This window comes from Cynocephalus volans, chromosome 5, assembly GCF_027409185.1.
Source record: "Cynocephalus volans isolate mCynVol1 chromosome 5, mCynVol1.pri, whole genome shotgun sequence".
Classification (NCBI taxonomy): Eukaryota; Metazoa; Chordata; class Mammalia; order Dermoptera; family Cynocephalidae; genus Cynocephalus; species Cynocephalus volans.
The window spans coordinates 13,413,414-13,422,286 of record NC_084464.1 but is presented as its reverse complement, the minus strand read 5'-3'; positions in this window follow the sequence as shown (position 1 = coordinate 13,422,286).

Below are 8,873 nucleotides of genomic sequence, written 5' to 3'. Positions count from 1 at the left end.
TTAAAGTGGAGACAGCAGGGTGGGTTGGTTACTCAGTTGGTTAGAGTGCGGTGCCGATACCACCAAGGTCTAGGCCAAAAAAAAAAAAGATAAATGTGGAGACAGCAAAAGGGTTTTGGAAATCTTGCTTAGCCCAGGGAAACTGACATTCCAGGTAAATTTCTTGACAAGATCTTTATGGAAGAATCTCGGTGTCAAATATCTTTCCCTTATACCCCCGTGCTCCTTAAAAAATTTCTTTAAAATTTGTATGATTTAGAAATTTCAATAAATTAGAAAAACAATTACTATCAAGCAATCTGAAAGAAAGTGAGCTGAAACTCTGGGTACCAATCAAGCTTTATTAAAGGAAAAGAATCTGCCGGGCTGCACTCAAAATGGAGAGCAGCAGCCGTAGTCAGGGTGGGAGAGCTTATACAGGCTGTAAGGAAGGCTGACGTACTCGGGGATGGGTTTGGTGCTGATGTGGAAGATAAGGCTGGCTGCTGCAATCAGGTGGAAGGCTGCACCCATGCGGAAGTAGAGGAGTTTCTGTTTCTCAGAAACCATGAGGTTTCTGGGAAGGGAAAGGCTGGTGGCCCTTTTGTGCTCAGTGTGTGTAAAATGGAGCCAGTCACATCCAAGATGGCGCCAGTCATGTCCAAGATCCATCACCATCTTTCTTAAAAAGTTTGAGTACTGTTTGGTGTTTTAAACTTCCTTAAAGCTACATTCATATATTAGCGTGATTTCATTTCAGATACCTAGCAGAGATCAACCATGCTGTGTTGACTAAGGTGAGAGGTTGGTAAAAATTGGAGATCAGAGCAGGCCTGGATAGACTGTTATCCTGCAATGATTTGGCCAGCAGGAATAAGAGTACTAAATGTCTATGTAGGGAACATTGGGATATTGAGGAGGTCTCAATTTCCCCTCCTTTTTTCTTTATTAACTTTCCCCACTTCCTACATATTCTTCCAGAACACTGAATTCAAATCAAGCTATTAATTAGCAAAAAATAGGGAAGTGAAACAAACCTAGATTGAACTCCTAGATTCCATAGATAGGAATGGCAGACTATGTACTGAAAACTGTACTAAGTGCTTTCTGTTATCTTATGTAACACTCACAAAAATTAATACATGAGAAATATGGGTACTGGTATTGTGAGGCAAATAAACTTGGCACAGGAGCCTAACAAATACTCTATTGTTTCTCATCTGGAAATGTGCTTTTTGGATTTCAAATAATCTACAAACAACTTTGACATAGGAACTATTTAAGATGGTGTAGTTGCATTTTACCAGTTAGTTGAAAAATTTAAATGAGCATGTTTTGTGATAATTTCCTTATGGGAACTTCCATATTTCAGGGAGCAATAATGAATATTGCTTTTGGAGCCACACTCCCAACACTTGCTTTTCCATAGTTTCTTTACCCTTTAAAACTCCTGAAGTTAAAACAGGCAAATAAACAAATATGTCTTCTCCTCTTCACAATCTCAAAATATCATTTATAGATCGTTTATAACTTTGTGAAATGCTAATCAACAACTAAACCTATGCACAGCCTCTGCTCAGAATTCATGCCTATTTAGTTCATCAAGTGGGTAATAAAATATTCTGGGTGCGGTTTTCCCTAGAACTGTGATATATAGAACCAAATTGAAACAGGCTTATAAAAGAGTATGCTGCTTGTTTTCTTGACAGACTTTTCAAGGAAGCTCAGAAATTTGAAACCAAAAGCTTTTATGAGAATAGCTTTTGTTTCAAAATAAGTTTCTTTTATTGGGATCTATGTTTAATTATGATCTTCCTATAATTGCAGAAATTCTTGTTAAACCTCTGAGAGGTAAACTAATTTTCTAACATCCTTTCAAAGAAAAAAATTAAAACCATATTCTAGATTAGAAACTAGGATATAATTTCTTAGGCCTTTGTATTGAAAAGTGTTCTAGAGTTTGCCTAAATCTTGAAGATGTAAGTGTTTGAAAGCTGTATCTCTATCCATCAGAAGAGAGGGGGGAAAAGGGTATTTAGTGCTTTGGAAGGGAGTGAGATCCTATCATTTTGTTGATCAGAACAGCTTTCTCTTAATGACAACCAGGAAGTTGAGGGTATTTCCATAAGGAGTTTTGAAATGGAGATAATTTGGTGTTTAGTTAATTGAATATCTTGAAGTAGTAGAGTGCAAACATTAGTAGTGTGGGTGGACTGGAAGTAGAGAATGATTTAACAATTATTAGCAAAGTGAGGATTTAAGTGTTGTACATTTTCTAATCTCTCAAATGTATTTACATGGACAGAACTACATGGTGTTGTAGGGAAGTATAAACTTTCCTTCTGAAGGTTTGATTAATTGAGTCTGTTGAAATGAACAATAGACAGATCAACAGGAAAAACAGCATATAAATTTATTAATGTGCACATGTGCATGGGAACCATGCAAAATATGAGACTCAAACAAGAGTCAGATGACAAGATTTTATACTGTAGAGAAAGGGATAGGGGCCTGGGGGCTTCAGGGGGAAGTGGTGACAGGTTATGGGAGGGTGAGAGGAGGAAATGCATGGTGAGCAAAGCCTGTCTTGTTGTGCAAATGAAGTCTCAGATAACAGCCCTCAGAAATAATCTATGGTAGCCTGGGGTAAAAGTTTCTCTGTAAGACCCTTAAGAGTGTCAGACCTCTAGTATTCTTAGGGTTGTTCTCTCCTTCTGAAAGTTCAGTGTACTGTTGTGGTCTTTACTTTCTTTCTTTCCTTCATTCCTTAGATTGCGGGGAGGGTGGAATTGGGGAAGTGATGCATCAGGCAAAGGTCATAAATATCACAATTTGTAAAAGTGAACATGCTAATAATAAATAAAAATTTAAAATGAAAACAAACCAAAACAAAAGACACAAACCTTTATCTTCTTTTCCTGAGAGTTATTCTTTCCCAGATCTGGATAGGCAGATAAAGAAGTCTCAGAGAAAGCCTATTTGCATCGGCTATGCCTTCAGTGAGTTGGGTTTCTTCTACAGATGCAAATCTCTCACAAAAGAACAGTTTTACACAACTATTCCTGTGTCTGCAGCCCCTCTGAATAGCCGTCTCAAAATATGCCAAGGAAGTATGTCATGGGTGACATATTTCGGTTTCCCACAGTGCATAGTCCTCTGATATTAACTGGTTAACCTCCAGGAGCCAACAGGAAGCACAAACAGAATGATGAGAGGTGAGAAGATCGCAGTTGAGGCGGCTGAGACAGAGAAGTCACACAACCGCTAGAGAGGCCAGAACTTGGGAAGTTCACAGAAAACACGATTTTTCTGAAGTGCTTTTGGCCCCACCACCCTCACCCCTGTGCCTCCCAATCTCAGTTGTGTCTGTCTAACTACAAGCACATTTTACTGACGTTTTGTACAGGTGTAAAAGCCTTTCAGAGCTGTGATCTTTGAATCTGTCTTTTAAAATGGCCTTCGTGATCAGGCCATTGCCTACTCTACCCACCTTTTTGGAGCAAAACTTCCTAGCTCTGCACTCTCCAGCCAGCCTTTCTGTAAAGAACCCCACAGTTCTGCATTGACTGCTCCTCCCCTTCCTTTTGTGCTTGATTCCTATCAGCTGCAAAACCCATCTCAAATGTAACCTCTCCCAGGAGACTTCCTGATCTCCTTGACTAGGTCTGATCTCACAGTTAGGCCTGTTCTGACCCCTCTGTGCCCCCAACCTACCCAACACCACCTTGTAGCACATCTCACAATTGCAATGGATAATTAGCTGTGTAAGTATTTACTGTCTGTCTCCCTTATTAGAACTTAAGCTCCCATTGAGCAGGGGCTGTGTCTCTATCCTAATTTATATTGCTCCTGCCTGCCACTGTGACTTGCCGTTATAGATGCTCGTTAAATGTTTGTTGAGTGAATGAATAATAGAATACCTCTCCTTGGAAATGATCATCCTCATTTATATCAGATGGTAGAGCTATTTTAAAATATTTCTAAATGGGTAATTTTTCTTGGGTTCTGTGCTGTGTATACTCATTTTTTCTTCTTAGAACTCTAATCTCTGAGTTTTCTTTTAATTCTTGAAATGCAAACCTGAACAAAGATGAAGGACCGAGCATGTACTTACAGTCCTGTTTCTGTAACTTGTAATTTGCATTTACTACAGCACTCTGAGGTCATTCTGAGTCAAGTAGGGTTATTCAAGCTACTTTTGTTATGATGTAAGTCACATATACTAAATTAGATAACGACTAGGCATTTAAAAATATTTTAAAACAATTCTACAGTCTTTAATAAGACATACTATTTCTCAATAAATAATTCCATTCATAAATTCAAATTTGCATATGTAATATTGTATTTATAATTATGATATCCATTATTGTAATTTTTTAATATAAAATACTTTTTAAAAGCCTTTTTAAAAGGCATTTGCTGCCCAATGCAGTGGTTCAAAGGTGTCTACAATCCTTATTTTTCAATTGTTATTGGTTATTTATGTTTTGGTATTAAATAATTTTCAGATATGTTTGACACTTTCTATCTCATAAGGTTAGAAGAAGAAACTGCAAATATCTTCATTTAAAATGTGCATGTTTTCCAGTGAGGAAAAAGCCCACTTGACTGGAGTTCTGGAGAGCTGGATTTTTGGCGTGAGCGTTGTTAATGAATGGCTGTGTTGCTGTGGACGGGGCCATTAAAATCTCTTGTCCCTCAGTTTCCTCCTCTATCAAATGAAGATTTTGATAGTGATTCCTAAACTGCATTGTCTTGAATGCTAGCTCTGCTATGTTAGTATTCCATGATCTAAATGATTTTGTCATAAAATAAGTTTGGAAAAAAATGAAATAAAAATAGTAGGTTTTTACTTTTTCCCCTGTGAGATTTCTCAGTCTCTCTTGCAAAAATGTGCTCTGAATCTCCAGGATTGGGTGGTTTATGTATTATCTTGAGAGTGATATGACCATGGAACTCTTTTTGAAGAGCTATCTATCGACATAGTTATTGCTAAACAATATGCTATCTAAAATCTTTTAAAGTTTTGGTATAAAGTTTTTGTAGCTATAGAAGTCTTTGTACAGTGAAAACAAAGACAAAGATGAACAATAAATGTTCAAAGAGGAAAAACTTAGATACAGCTATCAAGGGAAATTTTATTGAGTATTATTGTTTATTTTTTCTCTTTAGGTTATGGGAGGTGTTTATATTTCTCATAGATTGAATTCATAAATACAGTATTTTCTAAAACTTTTTTTCTTTATAAATTTAAGAAGTACAGGACATTATAAATAAAATATGAGAAGGGCAGAGAATTATAAAGAAAATGGAACCCACATAGTAGGAAAGGGAAAGTTCTTGAGGATGGGAATTTCTTGTCCCTCTTGACCCTTATTGATGTGTCAGGGTGGAGCTGTGCTGGCAAACACTGGTGAATGTATCTTCTCTAGATGTGCAGAAATGTCTTTTTATCAGCCTACATACCCCTAGTCTGAACCCAACCTCTTTCATCTCGAGATTCCCAATGCTTAGTGTGAACGGATGAAAGATAGTCCAACATTAAGTATATGGCAATGACAACCACAAACCCCATGTACCAGCGCATAACATGAAATGATGGTATAGCAATGGAATTTGGAGACATCCTGGTACTTTAGGATAAACAGAGACAAAGAATTTAGATCCTTGCTGTGGGAGAGCATTTCATGACTGCTGATTCCACCACTCCATCCGCTGGCATCAGTGTTGTCAGCTACAAGGATCCCACTACATGCTTGGGTGTCCTCAGTTTTGACCACTGATTGTCAAAGTGATGCATATAAGGGCTACACTGCATGTTTAGGGCAGAGACAGACCTGACTGGGACACTAGGCCCGTCTAATGAGGAAGGTGAAAGGTGGGGATTAAATAAACACACACACTGCAACTGTGTTTTGTTTGAAAATGTTTGTCTAGACTTTTCTTTCGTTTGCCTTGAGGTATAACTTGGCGTACCCTTGTACTCCTAAATTAGGTAATTAATCTGCATGAACTTATGTCCAAATGAAGCTTCGAGATGCTCTCCAACTTGGCTCTTAAGGTTTATGATCTGTGACTGGTTAAATTTGGTGCTCATATCCTATGAAAATATTGTAATGCTTTTTTGGAAATTATGTATTTCATTTTGGGGATATAGAAGGTGTAAAGTAAGTCCAGAGGGCATATATAGCTATCATTAAAGTTGACACTATTTTTTTTTTCATGTAAGAGATGAATAATTTTGGTGTATCTCATTATGCATCATTTAATTTCTAGGTGATTCCAATATAATAAAGGGTTTAGTTCTAGACAATTATTCAATTGTTTTTGCTAAATGTGAATGTTTCTCTAATCTATACTAACAGAAGTCATTTGCTCCAATGGGTTGTTTATTAAAATATGGTGAGTGACTTTGCTACAAAAATGAAAGTCATCTTTAGCTATTTCCTAATAATAAAGAGGAAGAAAAAATAAAAGAAAAAATATGAAGGCCAAAGTACTCAAAATTCCCTTTACCTGAAATATGTGAGGAACAATATTATATTTTGAGTATTTCCATTTAGGAGCAATTATACTTGAAATCTGACTAATGGTTATTTAAGCTTCATTTAATAAATTGCATATCACATATCAAAATCAGCCCGTATATCACAGTAATCCTCCCATACAATGACAGGCAATGTAACATATTCCTTTGAGTCTTTTCACCTTATTTTTCTGGGATAAGACAAATGAAAAATCAATGACATTGCCTTTGTGAAGATACTGCTTCATGTGTGTACTGTGCTCCAAACACATTTAACTTCCTTTTCCTTTAATTATGGAAACATTTCTTATTCAGCTCATTTAATCTGCAGTTCAAATCTATAATCTTAAATATTTTTAAGATTTTAAATATTTAAAATTATTATGAGATTTTGAATCATCATCATCATCATCATCATCTTCATAATTTTAAACAATATATCTTGTGGGGGAAACTTTCGAAAAGAACTCACCATGCCAGTTTAACTTGCTTTTGTTAGCACTTGGCTAGGCAATTAGTAAACTTTTCATTCCACTATTTATAACCACTTTATTAAGTTACTAACCAGATTATCATTTAGTAGAATGAGAATGTAGACTCTGCATATTTTAGGTTGTATTATCTTTGGAATAAATTACTCAGATGATTACTCTGATTCTTTAATTAGGTAGGCTTGGCAAAAATGTTATCCCCTTAAATAAAAATACATCCAACACAGGAAATCAAGTTAATTGTGCATAGAAGTTTCCTTTATGTTTATTTCTGCTGAAAAATAACTTTGGTAGTTTCTGTTACTTGAGATTCAGTTTAACTTTCAAATAAAACTTAGTTTTGTATCAGCAAAACATCTCTCTATAGGCTAATTGTATATATTGTAAGGGAACTTGATCTTTTCTCATTCTTTAAATTGCAACTCATTTATTTAAAGGAATACTTGTCAAAAGAAAGCTTAAAGTAGTGAGTTAAAAAAGCAGTATTAAATAATTGAATTGACTGTGATAAAATTGCCTTAGTTTAAATAGACCAGTCTGTTTAATGAATTGTGCTTTTATAGGGTGAGATAAATCTATGTGAACTCAAGTGGTTCCACCAGAAACACTGGATTTGGATAGATGAGGAAAAAGTCTAGAGGAAGCACTTATAATAATGCAGTTTTATTTTATTTTATTAAAATTACTCCCAGTTATAAAGCAGTGTTTTCTGCCAGGTTAATAATAATGAACTTAAAATATTATCGAGAACCTTACACACATATTGAACAATTCAGATCACTTGAGGAGGAAGTACTATATTTGTCCTTTTTTCTCAAGTAGACATCATAATTTGGGGCTTAATTAGGAACACAATATTTAATTTCCAATTTTTAGGAAAAGATTCAATTCACAGACCTTCAATATTGGATGAAATTATTTTGGCAATGAGACTGGGGCAGGAAATTAATTTCATATTTAGGTAAATTTGGCAGGTTTACTTTCCTGTTCAGTGTTGAAAGGGATTTTATAACATACCATTAAGCTACCATGCAGGCAGACTGTGTAGCAATGCTTGGTTATCACTTCAAAAGCAGAAGTTAGCTGGAGCATTTTGTAGCCTTTCATTACACTTCTCATGTTGTTAAGTGTTGAAATACATTTTATATGCTTAAAAACAGAGAAGCAACTGAAGAAAAGAATAACTAAACTAAGACAAGTACAAACATAAGGAGAATTTGTTCTCATTAAAAAATCACTAGGTTGGCAATCATTTTCATATTGGCTAAATGGTAGAAACCAAATTCTTTGTTACATATGTCAAGGCTGAAAGAAAGGAATAGGGAAAGATATTATCAGTTCACACATACCATTGAACTAGTACACAGTTTAAGAGTTAGCTCTTCTTTTTATCTGACCCATGAAATTCCTATTTTAGTACTTAGTATCTGAGAGTAGCCTTTTAACCTAAGGCAAAATTCTTTTCACCTTTCACACACAGACTTCCTACGTGGTATTTATATTCTTACTTTGAGGAGCTTGTAATAATTGCAGTGAAAAATAAGAAATCAAATTCAAGTTCAAAATATGTAACAGAGAGATTAAAACCTGATTTTAAAGTCATTATCTAGTTTATACTAACCGCAAAATGCAGTGTTGATATAACCTGAATAATTAAAGTACATTCCTAAACTTGATTTTTTTTTTAGTTTTAGAATATGTCAATTATTTATCTTTTTAAGGAGAAATAGTGTGTTTCCTGGACAAACAAAACTATGAGAGTTCACCACCACACAACTAGCCTTACAAGAAATCCTTAAGGGACTCTTGCATCTGGAATCCAAAAAATGATAATCACTTCCATGAATACACAAGAAAGAACAAACCCACTGGTA